This window comes from Camellia sinensis, chromosome 10 (genome assembly GCF_055761805.1).
Source record: "Camellia sinensis isolate YWXY chromosome 10, ASM5576180v1, whole genome shotgun sequence".
NCBI lineage: Eukaryota > Viridiplantae > Streptophyta > Magnoliopsida > Ericales > Theaceae > Camellia > Camellia sinensis.
This window is the reverse complement of record NC_138970.1, coordinates 70,359,133-70,377,973: the sequence shown is the minus strand read 5'-3', so window position 1 is coordinate 70,377,973 and position 18,841 is coordinate 70,359,133. Positions and strand designations below refer to the sequence as shown.

The 18,841-nt window shown below is 43.0% G+C and overlaps 1 pseudogene; it reads left to right on the top strand.

Moving 5' to 3' along the window:
- Positions 1–534: 534 nt before the first annotated feature.
- LOC114291697 (large ribosomal subunit protein uL11 pseudogene) lies at positions 535–1,227 on the top strand (annotated as a pseudogene).
- The last annotated feature ends 17,614 nt before the right edge of the window (positions 1,228–18,841 follow it).

Sequence of the window (18,841 nt, the reverse complement as noted above, 5' to 3'; positions counted from 1 at the left end):
TTTTCATTTTTATGGTAGTATTAATTCAAAAGATTTCCTTGGAGAGTTCTTTGTAAGGATAAGAATATCTATTTGTATTACTTTTCACAAGAGTTACCTGCTTATTTTTATCTAATAATAGATTTCAAACTTCATCTATAGTTTCTAATTGATTTTTCTTAATATTTTTGTTAAATTCTTTTAATAATATGATTATAATATTATTTTGTTCGATAATTATTTGTAGTGCAGTAATATTAATTAAATTATCTTATTCGACTTCTTCATATATCTAATACTCATATATTAATATTGGCAAAATTGAAAAATCAAACTCTTATACCAATTTTAAGATAATTAAATTAATAATAAATTAAAATTCGGGTCTTACAATAATTTTATATAATTTTTGAATTTATTTTTTATTTTTATTATCTTCAAAATTAAATTAATTTGAATTTAATTTTTCCGAGGTTAATTGACAAAATTAAAACTTTAAGACTTGTTATATTTTAGGGACTTAATTTATCTTTCCACATTTCATCTAGAAAACCCTAGCTTTATATCAAACCCTAAAACCACAGTCTCATCTCTCTCTGTCTCTCTAGAATCGTCGTCATCAGAAAATGTCGTCGAACTTCGGCCTATCACAGGTCGTCGACGCCTACGTCCGAGTCACCGGCGGCGAAGTCGGCGTGGCGAGTTCACTTGTCCCCAAAATCGGGCCACTAGGTCTCTCCCTCAAGAAAATCGGCGAAGACATAGCGAAAGAGACTGCGAAGGACTGGAAGGGCCTCCGAGTCACCGTGAAGCTTATCGTCTAGAACCGCCAGGCTAAGGTCTTCGTTGTCCCCTCTGCCACCGCACTCGTCATCAAAGCCCTGAAAGAGCCCGAACGCGATCGCAAGAAGACCAAGAACATCAAGCACGAAGGCAATATTTCACTCAATGATATGATCGAGATCGCGAAGGTCACGAAGTCGAGATCGATGGCCAAAGATCTTACTGGTACTATTAAGGAGATTCTCTGGACTTGTGTTTCTGTTGGGTGTACTGTTGATGGAAATAACCCTAAGGATTTGCAACAGAATATTTCGGATGGGGATATCGAGATTCCTCTAGATTGATACGAGTTTTTGTGTTTTTATTTTTATTTTTTTTTATTTTATAGTTTTCTGATTTTCTCTGTTTTGAGCTTTTATGTCTTCGATTTTTGAGTAATGATGGTCATTGATCTGTAGACCACCAATGGGGGTGACCCCCACCACCCCTCACTGGTTTTTGATTGGCCCAATTTTTTTTATTTTTATTTATTTATTTATTTATTTCAAGTCTTGCTCTCACAGCAAGACAAGGGGCACTGGGGGTTGCCCCCCACTGGGGGTCCCCAGCACGGTTGATTTTTATGTTTAGGGTTTGGATAGGATGATATTTGGGAATCATAAATTTAACCAAATCTGATTGGGAAAATTTGGTAATACATTTTATTTAATGGGTTGCAAATGAATCTTTCAACAATGATTAAAATCTTTTTTTTGGCCTCCACAATCCCTGGATCTCAACCATTAATAGTGTATGTCCCACACATACATGAGTTGATCTTATACATGAGTGGATCCTACACATACATTCATGGTTGAGATCCAAAGAGGTTGTCGGGGCAAAAAAAAAAGGGAGTCCAAACATTTTTCATGAATCTTTAATTTCATTATATTGTGTTTCCAATTTGAATGCAATGTTCAATTTTTATTTGTAGTGATAAATCTCATGTTGAGTAGAGTGATGGTGGAGTGGCTGAAATGAGTTTCATTAGTATTACCAATTCGTACTTTTTGTTTCAAGGAACAGACTAATAGTGATTTCATTTCCGTAGATAATGGGTATCATTCGGTATTGATTTCTAGCAAAACCCACTTTGAAAGTTTAGGTTTTGATTTCGGAAGCTGGTCTTTATTTCCATTACTCACTGGTCGTGGCCATGTTTGTTTGGTTGGACTCGGTTATAATACTCTTGAGATTAATAGTCTTGGGCTCATCAATTCAATAGTGTTACATATCCTATCCCATCCCACTTTTGGAAAGCCCTTGGATTAGGATGGGCATTAGTAAAATCGTATCCTGTAATGTTTGTTTGGGATGTTTTGTAGGTATTTTGCTTTTGTAATCCTAAATCCGGACTCCTTAGACCATCTCCAACCATTCACCAAATCCATCATCAAATTCAAATTTGGTGAAAAATAGGTGCTTTTTGTGCTCCGACGATTGCACCAAAACAGTATCAAAATGAGAAAATATCAAAAGTTTCACCAAACTGAGGATGACTCGCTCCTTTCACCAATTTACTGTACATAGCCGTTGAGTTGGACCCGCCGGACGACCGGCCGAATGACTGCTTTTAAGACAAAAATTTGTGAAAATTTACACTGACAGGTCGACCCATCGGTTGACCCCCAAGTCAACCACCCGGTCGACCACCTTAGCATCTTTTTTGAAGCAACAGAAATGAAGGAAAAAAAAAAATTTGCTCTTACCGTCGACCCCTCGGACGACCCTCTCTATTTGATGCACGCTACAGTGAACGGTTGGAGTTGCTCATATCAGATTGAGAAAATTGGCTTTTTTTTTTTACTCAGATTTGGTGAACAATTTGTTCAACCGTTGGAGATGCTCTTAGTCTCCCATTTTGAACTAGCCTTTACCTAATCTCATGGCCTTCATCCCTCCAAGCAAATATAACTATTGTGTCTGATGCTTGCAGTGCATTATATAGAAATTCGTTACCCTTTTCTTGTTTCTTGGTTGATCATTTCTTGTTTTGCCAATACCAAAAATGGTGGATAGGCTTGTGTTTTTGGCAATTCGTGTATTGTCCTTACTATAGCTATACCTATTTCTCTCTGATGCCAAATAGAATGCTGAGGTGCTTTTGAATAGTGGAAGTGCTATGAGGCTAAGTTTTTAAAATATGAGGATGAATGATGTGGATGTGGAAAGCGCTAAGATAGGTATCATAGAACTTATTTGTTTCAAGCAATTAATTTGAGCTTGAACTTAGAACCATACTACGGTTTCTTCTCACACCAACTTCTCTCCTTGAGTTGGAACCCCAATCCTTGTAATTAGTACTTGATATTTGGTATTATTGTTTTTCAAATTTACAAGTCAAGTTTCATGTTTGAATTCAACGACAAGATTCCTACCATTCTTATGATTTGTTTGCTGAATGTTGAGGATTTTGGTTCTGGGTCAAAAACGATTTGCACTTTTACACTTTTGCTCTTTTGCATTCAGCAACTGAATGTTTGGAAAAGCCTAACATTGTGCAGGGTTTGAAGAAGGGATTCATTTACAATTATTTTATTTATTTATTTTTGTTGGGAACATGGGTGTATAGTAAAGTGGTAGATCCACAACTAGACATATTTACAAAGAATAAATTTGCATGCATGGAGTATTTTTAAACTTTGAGAGGCTCCAAAAGAATCACATAGGGTGTAAAACCATTTTGTGGGGCGAGAATCAATCATTGCCAAGGATTAGCCCTTGATGAAGGTGCATGGATGGTTTATAAGATACTTATAAGGACCTCAATGAGTTTTGCCATAATGGTACTTCTGTGCAGGATCAAGAACTAGATGGCACGAGATTTTCTGTTAACAAATGCTCTTGTTGCCCTGTTTCAATTTAATTCACCATCAATTCTTGGATCATGTTTTGAAATTGACGTGCCTCGACATTTCGTTGTGGCTAGGCCAGGTTATTCGACTTCAAGTGATCAATGAAAGAACCTTTGTCAATGGTTTTTGAGCTAAGGAGCAAATCAATCCTTCCCACAGTTACTATCTAGTATCTAACCTTGCTATTATAGTAACCTCTATGGTGGTCTGATATCAAATATGTGGTGTCTCTTTATTCACTTTTTTTATTTTTTAAAAGTAATTATGATTACAATTATTATATTAATTTTATTTTTTACATTTTTAAAATAAATAATCGATACAAAAGAGCCGATAGAATGAACAATTTAGATTAGATCGTAATAAACCATGTTAGTATGAAAGATTGTCCTTCTGACTTGTATTGTTTAATTTTTAGAAAAAATGTTGTCATATCAATAGACTATTAAATACATTTTCATTTTTTTTCACCCCGGTACTCTTATTTTTACTTTTGTTTTTGGTTATGTTCAGTATTTCCCCCCCTAATGTTTCTGCAAACATTGAAAGAAATTTGATGCTAGAATATTTACACAAAAAAGCACAAAATACTCAATAAGGGGGTGTGCATAGACTAGATTGGATAAATTCGGGTTGGACTTGCACTATAATATATGATATCATTTAAAGTTCGATTCATATGATATCGGGTTTAACTTAATCATTATTAACCTTGTACGGAGGGCCAAATATCCAATGTTGTCCGTACTCCTCGTGTTCAAGCTGCGCTTCACTCCGATCGACCTGAGAACACAATAATGGTGAGCTACTTGGCGGTGTGCTGTCGGAAAACCCCTCTGACGGTCAAGTTAGCACACTCAGAGAGAGAGAGAAAGAGAGAGATAAAAGAGAGAAGACAGGGTGGTAGGTGAGCTCAGATTAGAGGATGTTCCAGACCTGAGTATATGGGCGCAGCGCTGCTTATATAGTTTCTTATGCACCCTTTTGCGTCCATTCCTGTGACAACTAAGTGTGTCACTAGTTTCGCTATCCCTTGTTTAACCTTGGATTCACCCTAATAGAATGTCGGGTTAATTTGGAGCCTTGTTGAGTGTTTGGGGTTTGTGTTGTCCGAAGGGTTTATCTCAATGTAATTTGTATTCACACTTTTATTCGGTGTTAAAGTTTTTTTCTTCCGAGAAGTGCGGGGCCAGGTCCGGAGTGCCTGGGAGCGAAGCGGAAAATTTCTGGGCTGCTGGGCCAGGGCCACACGTACGGGGGCCCTAGGCCGCACGTGTGGGGTGGGGTCGCACGTGCGGGGAGTGAGGCCGCACGTGCGGTGAAGATTGAGCAGTAGGGGTTTGCACAGTGCCTAAAAAGCTCATGCAGAGTGAGGTGCGGAAGGGGGGCACCGCACGTGCGGGGGTATAGGCCGCACGTGTGGGAGAGGCACACTGTACGTGCGGGGAAGGGCGCTGCAAGTGCGGCCAACTGGGCAGTCCGAAACTCTGTTTTTCTTCCTCTTTTTGGCCGAACTTAAATCACATTTGGGGCTTTTCTATCTCTCTCTAAACTCTATTTTTCTCCTCATTCTCTCTAGAAAACCTCCTCAAGCATCAAAACTCTTGATTTCTTGAAGACCCTTGGGTCAAGATCTATTTTCTTCCTCTAATCTTAAAGATCAAGCTTGGACTCTTCTTGGTGTAGTGAAAGTTGAAGGATCTTCCATCCAAAACTAGGGTTCATCTCTACTTCTTCATCAAACCTTGAGGTAGGGAAATTTCCTTGAGTTATATATATATATATATATATATTTATGTTAGATTTGGTTGATTTAAAGGTCTCATTAATGATAATGAAAGTTTGGTCTTGTCTCATAAATGCTACGGTTTTAAAAGTGGGTTTGATCTCTCTCTCTCTCTCTCTCTCTCTCTCTTCCTAAACTTTCTTCTTAAGGATTTTAACTCACCTAATAGGAGGGGTGATGTCTTAAGAGAAAACCCTTTCAAAAGATGGGGCGATGTTTGTTTTGGTTTTTGACATAAAACCCTAGAAATTTTGGGGATTTTTGATAGATGTGAACATGTTTATGGGTATCTTGTTGTTTTGTATTAATAGAGTGAACTTTCATCATATGTTTAGCAAAAATGACAATTTACTTGGTGTATGAGAAATGAGATGCTACTTTTAACATTATTTTTAGACATTTGAAAGTGTCTTGTTGTGAAATAAAAAATGGTTGTGCACCTTGGATAGTGAAAATTGTAAACATGGGAGTTAATGTTTGAAAGGCATCGCATGTAGTCTTGAAGGGGCTAACTTGTTATGAATTGGGCATGATGAGAAAATTGTTATTGCTATAAATTGATGGCATGGTCATTTGTGAAATAATATTGAGGAGAAGAAATGAATAACGTAGTAATTTAATATTGTTGTAGAGACGTTTGAAATGGATAAATGTTATGAGATATTATGTATTGCATCATGTTCTCATTCGATTCATTATCATTATTGCACATCTTGAAATGAATTGGAAAACGTTCACTTTGAGAAAGATTATATTGTAATTAGAACCATGAAAGTGTTTAAGGGGTAAATACATTGGTAAGTCAGGATAAGAGGTGTAGATGAAATTGTTAAGTTGGCCTGAGTGTCCGGGGTGAATGACCGAAAACACACGCGGAGGAGGTACCACTTCCTTTCCGGTTAGCAACCGGTAAAGTGGGGTTATTGGTAGTGCTTGTTGAGCCTACTTGCAGACACCAACCTAGGGATTACCTGTGTTGTATTTACCACCCCTTATGATTTAAAATCTGAAGTTTGGAAATTGATGAGATTTGGAAAATGTTAATGAAAAGCATGATGTTTTTCAAGAAAGGTATGAATAAATTTTGAAAAGGCATTGCATCGCATTTGCACTTGCATTCAACATCGATTACCTCACATAAATGTATATACTTTGTTAGGGGTTTCTCTACTGGCCTTTATGCTCACCCTTATGGGATTTGGTGCAGGTAAAGACATGGTGATCCTGCCAAACTGAGGGCGTGAATATGTTTTTGGCGAAGAGTAGATTGCTCTTTTATTTATGTTAATTTTTGTAAAGCCAAGGGCTAATTTGTATGGGTCCGAGAGACCATTTTGTGTAACCGAGCTATTGCCTTGGAACTTGTAAGCCCTTGAGGGCCTTATTCGTTTTGATTAATTGATTTTACATGCTATAGATTCATGTACTAGTTTGTCAATAAATGTATAATCGCATGTGAGATTACTTTTGTATAACATTTGGAAACTAAGTAAAGGAACATAGTGAATATATCTTTCTGGCACCCCTTGACCCATGGTTATTATCTTATTTGAAAGTGGGTTGATGTATTTTTTATGTTGAATTATTTTCGGGGCGTTACGATTCCCCTCAGGATGCGTGGACCTGCTCTCCTCTCACGTTTCCTTACGTGTCAGCACCAATACAGCTAAACAGCACCTAACGAAACCGTTAAATGGTATTAACACGTACAGACAGTAGAATCTCCTTCCTGCAATCTTGCGGCGCCGTATAGTACTCTCCACCGAGTTACGCTTAGCACAGCACCACGTGTCACCTCACGACCATGCTACCTGTCCTGTTTCCTTAATAATTCGACATTGTGGCTTAGCCAGGCTTCCTAAGTTATGACCGAGCTCCTGCTCGGTCGATTTGATCTTCAAAGGACTAAACCCGTCTAACTCAGTAGAGCGCATATCTATACCGGGTTACCAGCCTGAGGTTACTCCTACTTAACCGAACCGATGAACTTAGCTCGGCCCAACTTAGCTAGGCCCAATGTTAATTTATGAATTTCCCTCTCAATTGTCGCTTAATCCCGTCTACGCCAGCGTGACCATGATTACCTTCTCTGGCTGAGGTCACTCATTTTCTCGGTCGTCACCCTCAAATCATTCACCATGCTGACTTTCTCATTCGGCTCCATGACTTGCTCGGTCGGCATTTTAACTTTTCAGCCAGTCTTTTCAAGACTGACACCGATCTTATCAGACGCATGTCCTTTGTTCATTGGCCTCGTACAGCCAACCCAGCTGTCCTATGTCGTCTCCTCAAATTCAAGTTTTTGGCACCCTTTTTCATTCTATATACGTCGATACGCCTCTTTAATCCCCCGTATCCATTGTTCATCATCTTTTCTAGCGGCCATCTGTTGATCCTGAGCACCCAAGCCCCTATATTCTATGTTCGTTAACTCTATCAAAGCATCCGTTTCACCAGCCTTCCATCGTTGTTGCCCCTACAACGCCCTCCATCGAGTGGAACGTCGTTTGTACCTTTGATTTGGTAAGTTTTTAACTATTTCTTTTGTGTTTTTCCTGTATTTTCAAATTCTCATCATCACATTCACTCATTGAGGAAGGAAAAACACCCCAATAATAACACAAATGGAATAGGGTTAGGTTTTTTGCATTGTTTTCGGCATCCTAAAGCTCTCGTGCCCTTAGTTTCCCGCTGTTCATTATCTCTTGTGATGAACAGGTGCGGATCTGGGCTCAACCGGACTCAAAGCACCTCTTTGATATGAAAGAATTAGTAAACATGGCAAATTAGTTGTTTGTGGAATTGGGGCAAAAAACTGGGGTACTCAATACTCGAGTCGTGTGATTAGGCTAATATCTGGCCAGCTTGCACGACCGAGCTCACCGATAGGCCGAGCTGCCAAGAGCAATCGATGTGATCGAGCTAAAATAAGGCTCATATGCGCGACCGTGCTGCCACTTACAGTTGATTTTTAACTGCAGACTCTTAGGGCTCCAGGCACACCAACACAAGGGCTTTCAAAGATCGAGCAGCCATCGTTCAAAACTTTGCCAACCTAACACTGCCATGCTGAAACAAGCTGGCCTCCTATGGGGTGCTACCCCTTCCTCGTTAACACACCGGACTGGTCGCATTTTGTGAAGAGTACGGTGTCCCTGATGATGTCCATTTTGAGCTCGGTGCAGAAGATATTTCTCCCTCGGGCAGGCTGGATCAATGCCCCTTCACCGTGCTGTCAATTGTCAAGGGAGGTCTTCGCTTCCCAATGCAACCCTTAATCTGTGAATTCCTTAGGCGTGTCGGGCTAGCATCGACTCAAGTTTCGACAAACACATACAAAATAATAAACGGGGTTACCAAACTGAATCACCGGTTGGGCTTAAACCTAGGCCTGGTCGAGATTTTGTGCCAATATACCCTCGGCCACACAGCTGATGGGTTTAATTATTACTTGAAAATAAGGCTGGGCAAAAAGAAACAAGTAACCGGCACACCGGATAAAGGCTTGCACGACGATGACTTCTTTTGGGTGTCAGGGAATTATGAGGCAGCTGACGTGCTTGGTTGATACATCAGTAAGAACTTCGATTCAACATGTAAGTTATGCTCTCTGATCGGTCAATTTACTTGCCTTTACTATTCTGTACTAATTGTTTTTTTCTTGCAACTATTGAAGCCTTACAAGCGAATTACTTCAACCCAAACAAGGCTGCCATCAGAGCTGTGTTGAGGTACCGTCACCGAGATTGTCACGACCTTCTCAATTACGTGCCGAGCTACTGGTACTCGACTCCTTGCAAAAGTAGGGTTACTGACTTCCTGCGAGCACCATCTCCACCACCAGATCCAACACTTCCGAACGTGCCCATAATCCAGTTAACCGAGGAGCAAGAAATAGCCAAACGGAGCCGAATTAAGAATCTCATCACTGCCATATCCACCGAGGTGCCAAGCATCCTCCTCTTGTCCCTATTACTGGTCAAACATCTAGGACCGCGATCGCCCTAGCCTCAACTGCTGCAGCACAAGCTAGCAAAGAAAGTCGCCGAGCTGGAAAGAGGCCTTGCTCTGCCGATCCAATGGCCGATCTCGTTACCAAGTTGAGAAGCGAGCAACCAGCGTAGGGTTCTGAGCCAACACCCCCATGGCGGCCGGAGTTGAAGCACCGAGATAAGGATATCCCAGTCAATGCTTCGATTAATGGAGATAAAGAGCATCTCCTAGCCTACGATCTGTCGAAGGCAATTTTTCTACCGAGCGACATAACCGGCAGCGATCATGTGCCTGACACCTGTCTGGTGAAATCTGAGGTCAAGTCTATGACCAGGGTAAGAATTTGGAAAATTTTTCACCTTGATTTATATGGTGCCTTATGCGAATGACATCTTCAACTTGTTATAAGAGGACGCCGAGGATGAAGCCGAGGAAGGGGCCGAGCAAGAAGGGGGTCAGAATGAGGTCGGCCAAAAAGAGCGCGGCGAGGCGGCTGTTGTGGTTGACCTTGAGACTGCTACAGAGGGAATCGAAGACAAATTTGCCAACCTCTCCCCCCTAGTTTAGTCATGTATTCTACATCTTTTTGTTTGAAACTTTTGTAAGCGGGCTACGAGCCCTTCCTTTTGTATTTTAATTCTCACTTAATGAAAATTTACCAACTTATCTCTTGTATTCTTGCAATGTATGTTGTGTTTCTTCCTTGCAACCGCGCAACACATACCGAACAAGTATTCGGTAAATTAACTAGGCAAATCATCACGGTCAAATTAAAGTTGAACCAAATGTCAACATTTTGAACAATGCATCAACTCTTTGAGTTAGGCAAAATTACCTCGGTTGAAGGCTTAGACTTGACTAATTCATCAACTCCATTGACCGAGTAAAATCATCTCGGCTAAAATCTGAGAGTTAAACAATTCATCAACTCTAATGGCTGAGCAAAATCATCTCGGCTAAAAGTTTAGAGTTGAACAATTCATCAACCCTAGTGGTCGAGCAAAATCATTTCGACTAAAAGTTTAGAGTTGAACAATTCATCATCTCAAATAGTCGAGCAAAATCATTTCAACTAAAAGCTAGGAGTTGAGCAATTCATCAACTCTAATGGCTGAGCAAAATCATCTCGGCTAAAAGCTTAGAGTTAAACAATTCATCAACTCTAATGGCCGAGCAAAATCATCTCGACTAAAAGCTTAGAGTTGAACAATCCATCAACTCTAATGGCCGAGCAAAATCATCTCAGCTAAAAGCTTAGAGTTGAACAATCCATCAACTCTAATGGTCGAACAAAATCATCTCGGCTAAAATCTTAGAGTTGAACAATTCATCAACTCTAATGGTCGAACAAAATCATCTCGGCTAAAAGCTTAGAGTTGAACAATTCATCAACTCTGATGGCTAAGCAAAATAATCTTGGCTAAAAGCTTAGAGTTGAACAATTCATCAACTCTTTTGTCCGGGCGAAATCAACTCGGCTGAGGGGGGGAGGAGTTGCCCCCTGGTTCATTATAATCCATTAATCACAACAAATTTTGTGTACAGTAATTCGTTTCTATTACATATAGCTTTCATGAATTCACATGGTGACTGACATAATTACATTGGTAAATGGAGGGGAATGCTTGTCCCTTACAAAAAATTACACTCCAAGATTGAAACTAAAAATAATACAACTTCAGATTGGCTGCGTTCCATGGCCAGGGTGTAGCTTTGCCATCCAAGTCTTCTAGGTGGTATGTCCCTTTGCCCGCCAGACTGGTTATCTTGTAAGGCCCTTCCCAGTTTGCCCCTAGATTCCCTTCCCCGGCACAAAAGTGTTGCCCATCACCTTTCTTAAGACCCAATCCCTGACCTTGAACGGTCTATGGTGAACTGTTTTGTTATACTTTCTGAACAGTTCTTGTTGATACGCTGCGACATGGATTAGCGAATTTTCTCGGCGTTCTTCTGCAATGTCCAATTCTAGGGCAATGGCTTTGGCGTTTATGTCAGGCTCAAAATTTTCGCTGTAGATAGTGGGCATACCAATCTCCAATGAGATGACTGCTTCCATGCCATATGCCAAGGCAAAAGGCATCTCCCCGGTCGAGCGTCTTGGTGTTGTTTGGTAAACCCAGAGAACATTTGGAAGTTCCTCGACCCACTTTCCTTTGGCTTTCTCTAACCTTTTCTTCAGCCCATCTAGAATGGTCTTGTTTGATGCTTCGGCTTGGCCGTTGGACTAAGGGTAGGCCGGTGTTGAATTATGGAATTCTATTTTTAGTTCCTCGCAAGATCCTCTGAACAACAGTCTATCAAATTGGGTGCCATTGTCGGAGATCAAAACCTCGGGGACTCCAAACTGCATTATCATGTTTTGCTAGACAAACTTCTTTACATCCTTTTCTTTAATTGTCGCCAAGGGCTCGACTTTGACCCATTTGGTGAAATAGTCTATCACCACTATGAAGAACTTGCGGTTGCTTGGCGCGGTTGGGAGTGGTTCCACTATGTCAAGCCCCCACATTGCGAAGGGCCAAAGACTTGTGGAAGGAGCTCTTTGGCCAGCTAATGAATTTGGTGGGAAAACTTTTGGCACTTCTCATATTTTCTCACATATTTTTGTGCATCTCCCTGCATGCACGGCCACCAGTATCCTTGTGAAATAACGCGGTAGGCTAAAGATCTCCTGCCGATGTGGCTTTTACATATGGACCAGTGAAATAGTGCGGTAGGCTAAAGATCTCGTAAAGGAAAGAATTGACTCTGTTTGGGTGGACGCACTTGAGGTATGGACCGGTGAATCACTTCTTATACAAAGCACCGAATGGTAAGAGCCAAAACCGCTCAGACTTCACTCGAATTTTGTGTGCATCTTTCTTGTTGGTCGGCAGGTTCCTTTCTTTAAGGAAAATGATGATAGGGTCTATCCAAGAAGGACTTAGCTCGGTGCAGAGAACTTTCGTCTGTTCTATGTCTTCAATGTTGGGTCTTGGGAGGAATTCAATCAAGAGAGGGCTGGGGGTTGATTTGTCGGCCATGGAAGCTACACCGGCCAACTCATCTACCCGGCCGTTATCTTCTTGACCAATTTGTTAGACTCTTTTGGCTTGGAATTTCTTGATTTTCTCTCTTACCAAAGTTTGGTACTTGGCCATACTGTCATCTTTGGCTTGATATTCCCCAGATACTTGGTTTACAATGAGTTAGGAGTCACTGTAGACCATCAACTCGGATGCTTGCATTTGGAGTGCGCTTTTCAGTCTGGCTAACAATGCTTCGTGTTTGGCCTCATTGCTTGATGCAGGAAATACTAGTGTGATGGAATGTTCAATGGTCAGTCCGTTTGGTGAGATCAAGACTACTTCCAGCCCGGCTCCATGCTTATTCGAAGCACTTTTGACAAAAAGTTTCCACATTTTGCCTATAAAAAGCTTCCAAAATTCTACGGGGTCTTGGGACATTTGAAGGTTCAGGTGATCAAAGTTTCTCGGCAGCTCGGCTACTTCCGCAGCAAGCGCTGTTGACAATTGCAACAAACATGCCTTCATCCCCTATTAGCGATGCGGCGTTGGATCCAACAGGTTGTCCTATTATTCCCACATCCGACGGCGCATTGACAGGCTGAAGTGGGTCTTCAAGTGATGGGTTTGTGGACAGGCGCACAACTTCAATGTCATCTTCAACGTTCGGTTGGAAGGGGGGCTGTGCAATTTTCGCTGTGCCTACCCCTGCAGCCTGGTTGCACTAGTAATGTCCACTGGGCAAACTAAATAAATGCCAGACGAGAATTCCGCAACGTAGTCGGCCAATGCTTGAGCTTTGATGGCGATTCGGGGTTGAAACTTGATGTCGAATTTCCCCAACTCGACTGCCCACTTCAAGATTCAGCCAGAGAAGTCTGCCCGCTCAAATAAGGCTTTCAAAGGGAATTCGGTCAGAACCACGATCGTGTGAGCATGAAAGTAGTGTGCCAATTTCCTTGAGGCCATCATCAATGACAAAAGAAGTTTCTCTAGTAGCAAGTATCACGACTCCGTCGGGAGCAAGGTTTTGCTCACGTAGAAGATTGGTAGATGTTGGATGCCTTCTGCCCGAACAAGCACCGCACTTACGGCATGTTGAGAAATAGTCAGATAAAGATAGAGTTCTTCACCATGCTTCGGCATGACCAAAAAGGAGTGGAAGATAGGTATGTCTTTAGCTCGATTAAGGCTCTGTCACATTCTTCGTCCCATGAAAACTTGGACTTCAAGGCTCGGAAGAAAGGGCGGCAACGATCTGATGACTGGCATATAAATTGATTAAGCATAGTTGCCATCCCGGCAAGATGTTGCACGTCCTTTGCCGAGTTGGGTTGCTTCAATTCTTGTATGGCCTTCGTTTGGAAAGGTTTTGCCTCGATGCCGCAGTTGATGACTAGAAAGCCCAAGAATTTTCCCGACCCCACGCCGAAGGCAAACTTCGACGCATTCAAACGCAACTGGTGTTGTTTAAGAATGTTGAACATCTCCGCCAAGTCAGACAGGTGGTCGGCCTCATGTTTGCTCTTCATGACCATGTCATCGATATAGGCCTCCATTATTCAGCCAAGCAAGGGAGCGAACATTTTCGTGACCATCCTTGAAAAGGTCACCCTGACATTTTTTAACCCAAAGGGCATAACCCGGTAGCAGGACAACCCCCTCGACGCTGTGAAAGAGGTAACCTCCAGGTCAGGCTCATGCATGGCGATTTGATGATAACCGCAGTAAGCATCCAAGAAACTCAGTTGGTTGTGTCCAGCCATCAAGTCCACCAGTTGGTCGATTCTGGGCAAGGGAAAACTGTCCTTGGGGCAAGCTTGATTGACCATCTTGTAGTCGACGCAGACTCGCCATTTCCTATTCTTCTTTGGTACCACGACCGTGTTGGAAACCCACCGAAGGTAGTGCACTTCTTAGATTGCCCTCACTTCAAGCAAGTTTTTAACCTCTTCTGCCACTACCTTGGCGTGATGAAGCGCTAATCCTTGTAATCTTTGAATGACAGGCCATGCATCTGGAAAGACATTGAGTTGGTGGCAAATAAAGTTTGGATCAACGCCAGGCATGTCGTAAGGCGTCCATGCAAACACTTCGGTATTCGCCACCAAGAACTCCACCATCTCCAGCCGTTCTTGGGCGGTTAGGCTGGATCCCAATAAAAAGAACTTCTCAAGATTATCTTCGTTGATCCGAACCTCTACCAAGTCTTCAACAGCCTTTTCTTCAGCCCTGGTGCCCACATCATCCAGGGCACTTTGATCTTCCAGTCCTTCGATCATTTGCACGAAGCCTTTGACTCCCATTCACGGCGATGAAACATTGTTTGGCCATGACCTGATCGCCCCAAATCTCTTCAATCACCCCCGTAGAAGAGGGGAACCTCATAACTTGGTGGTAGGTCGACGCCACCACTTGCATGGCGTGAAGCCATCCCCTGCCTAGGATCAGATTGTATGTGGAGGGCACCTTCAACACCTAGAACTCCACATGCTTGACCACGGAACCGGCTTTGACCGGTAGGATGATCTTTCCCATGGGCCACTCCAGTTGCGAGTTGAAACCGACCAGTGGCGAAGTCGCTGGGGCCAAGTCTATATCTCTTAGTTTGAGTTACTTGAAGGTGTCGTAGTACATGATTTTGACTGAGTTGCCTTGGTCGATCAGAATACGCTTAATGTCAAAGTCCCTGATGCGAAGGGTGACCACCAGCGCGTCATTGTGCGGCATTTGAATTCGTTCAAGATCCCAGCTTGAAAAGCTTAGCATATTTTTCACCTCGGTTTTGCCCGTTTTGACCGCGGGCTGGACAGATAGGACTTCCCTCATATGCTCTGCTTTTTTGATCATCCATCGGAGCTCGCATACCCGCGCTGGCTCAATGATACCATGGATCATGTTGATCACACCTTGTAGGAGTGCTTCTAGGGTGGCCGAACCATTTGGCTTAGCTGGAGCGTGGGGCGCAGCCTTGACTTCTCCGTCAATGTAACGGTTCAAGTGACTGGCGGCCACTAACTCCTCCAAATGCTGTTTCAGAGGCAGACAGTCCTCGGTATAGTGCCCTCGCTTTCCATGAAAGGTGTAGCGATATCGCGGATTCAACCTCCTCTGTGCGTCGCCCAACTTAGCTGAAAATCGGATGTACATCTCGTCGCAGATTTCGCTAAGGATGCGGTAGATTGGGATTTTGAAAATTGTGGTGATGCCTGTCCGGGATTTCAACTTTCTCTTCGCATTTTTCACTATGTCACGAGGGTAATCAACTCGTTCGGTGCAAAGACCTTTACCTCAGTTGCCGCGGTCTGCACCGCGGTCTGACTCTCTTGCACGGTCACTCAGACGGTTTGCCTCTTGTCTGACCACGTGAACCTTTCCATTCACTATTTTGTCCACTGCCACCAGATTTGTTTTTGCGATGGTCGTGGTAGCATTATCCTCTACTCGGATGTGCTCATTAATTCGCTGCATCAGTAGCTCCATGGTCTCCGGTTAGTTCATGGTGAGCGAATCCCTCAGCCTATGTCTGACCGGGAGACCGTTCTTGTATTGGGTGATTGCAAGGTTCATCGGCTAATTAAGGATTTCGTTGAAGGTTTCCCAATATTTGGCGTTGTATGCTTTGAGGGAGTCGCCCGGTTCCATCTTGATGCTTAGAAGGTGGTCGACTTCCTTCGGCGTTTTGGTGTTGGTTTTGAATCGGGTCACGAATGCTTTCGCCAACTGCTGCCACCTTTCAATACTTTCCTCCGGCAGCCTCTCGAACCATTTCAAGCTTAACTCACCCAAACTTGACCTAAAAAATGAGGCACATAAGAGCATCGTTTTGCTGGTATCCAGCCATAACTTGTCGGAAGTGGCTTACGTGCATGTATGGATCAATTTTTCCACCACAGAGCGTAAACTTGGTCTGGTGGAAGCTCGCAGGGAGTGGTGTGGTCTCTATCTCGAGGGAGAAGGTGGTGGCGCTCTGCCTCGCCAAGTCTCTGTCCAAAGGGACATGTACAACTGGGCGTGGTGGCGGCATGGCGACTTCTTCACTAGCGCGACCACCGTGGGATAAACGCTGCAATGCTGGCACCCTTTGTGCCTCTCGCTGGCGTACTCGTTCCTTCAAGACGTCCCTCAGGTCCTCTGAACGGGCGGAGTAGGAATATCTCGATGTCGTCAATGGTCATGAGGGATGATAACTGCTGTCTTGCGCGCAAGACTTCTTCGCTGGCGGGTCAGAGTCACTAACCCCATAACTTCTAGTGATGGAGAGGGAGGGTGTCCGCCGTCGGTTCTAACTGCCTAAGCGATGGGGTTGGGTGTGCTCACTGTGGTTATCTACTCAGCAACACCCTTCCCTTTGACCTGCCACTTCAGCAGCTCCATCTTCGCTGCCATCCTTCGAATGATGGCATCTTGGTCTCTCAGCCTATGCTCCAGGCGCTGAGCGTATGATTCTCTTCGCCGTCGGTGCCCGCTGGGACTCCGCGAGTGGTCAGTGCTCCTTGCGCACTTGACTCACGCATCTCTGGGGAGCCATGTAGGAAAGGTCTCCAGACTAACCATGGTAGGGATAGTGGGAAGATCATCTCTTCTCCGAACGGACAATGGAACGTCATCGTTGTTCGCTATGGAAGATGATCGGAAGGGCTTGAATGACAAGGTTTTGTCTGTCGGAGTGATTCCCACAGACGGTGCCAATTGTATGGGGGGTCCAAATATCCGACGTTGTCCATACTCCTCGTGTCCAAGCTGTGCTTCACTCCGATTGACCTGAGAACACAATAATGGTGAGCTACTCGGCGGTGTGCTGCCGGAAAACGCCTTCGACGGTCAAGTTAGCACACAAAGAGAGAGAGAGAGAGAGAGAGAGAGAGAGATAAAAGAGAGAAGACAGAGTGGTAGGTGAGCTCTGATTAGAGGATGTTCCAGACCTGAATATGGGGGCGCAATATTGCTTATATAGTTTCTTGCAAGCGCTTCTGCGTCCATTCCCCACAGGACGCATGGACCAGCTCTCCTCTTATGTTTTCCCATGTATCAGGGCCAATACAGCTAAACACCACCCAACGAAATCGTCAAATGGTATTAACATGTATGGACAACGGAATCTCCTTCCTGTAATCTCACGGCATCGCATAGTACTCCCTACGGAGTTACGCTTAGCACGACGCCACGCGTTACCTCATGACCGTGTGTAGACGTCCCCGAATGCCCCGGGAGGATGAGTCCCGTTTTGTTTGTTTTGGGCTCACTACAGTTCGGACTCTAATTGTCACGGTTCTTAATCTGAACCAAAGAGTCCAAATCCAGCAAATCGTTTTGAAAAACAGATTTTTGTAAAGAAGTGTCAAACATGGACTGCTTTGCCAGATACAGAGTCGCCACCTAAATATTTTATTTTGGGAGAATTTAGGAAACCCTGACTCGTTTGCCTAAGGCCTCGTGTCCATCATCACCAGAGTTGCCTCAGCTCGGGAACTGGGGTACGATTGGGAAAGGTCAGCTATGAGCACCTCCTATCGCCCGATCCGAAGATCGGCCTCTACTAATCATGATATCTTGTTTTGAAAACATTATGCGTTCTTATTCCGGTTATTAGCCTAGATTTACTATGTGATGCGCACAACATACAAGTATAGACTAAATCGCCTGAGTTAGAACAAAATATTTCATGTTTGTTTTTGAAAGCAGTTTGCTACTCATAAGTAGGCTAAAATGCAGGTTTTGCCACCCTCAAGTGGGCTTTAGAAAAGATGGTTTTTGCCACTATCAAGTGGGCTTAAAACTCACGGTTTTAATGTATTATTCCAATTCAGGTAATTCAACCTCCATCCACAGACATTCAAGCAGTTATATCACATAAGCAAATAGCCTCATGGTAATCATGCTGTTATGGCAACATTCACACGCATGCAAGGATGCTAAAGCGTAAAAGCTTACCGAGTACTCCAAGCCAAAACAAAAGCTATGTTAGAAATCCATGCATGATCCTAACTATGCAGAAATTCCTAATGCAACACATGCAGGAATGCGAATACAATAGGCTCGACTATTCTAAAATGACATGTGAAATGCTACAACTAACACGTATTCAATTTGGAATTAAAACACGAATGCAGTTAGTATGATGCGCCGAGCCCGGTGCATGCAAGACAAATGTATGAATGCACGCATGCATAACATAAGGTATGTTAATTTAAATATGTCCTAATACTAACCATCGAAAGCTAGTAAATAAAAGGAAAGAAAGAAGTGGGGTTGGAAGACATACACACACTCACACATACACAATTGCCCTCGCTCGGAGGGTCCAAATAATATTACACAACCAACTGAATACTGCTAAATTAATTATTACAGAACTTCTAATTAATTAACAAATTAAATATATAAGGAAGATGGCCGCA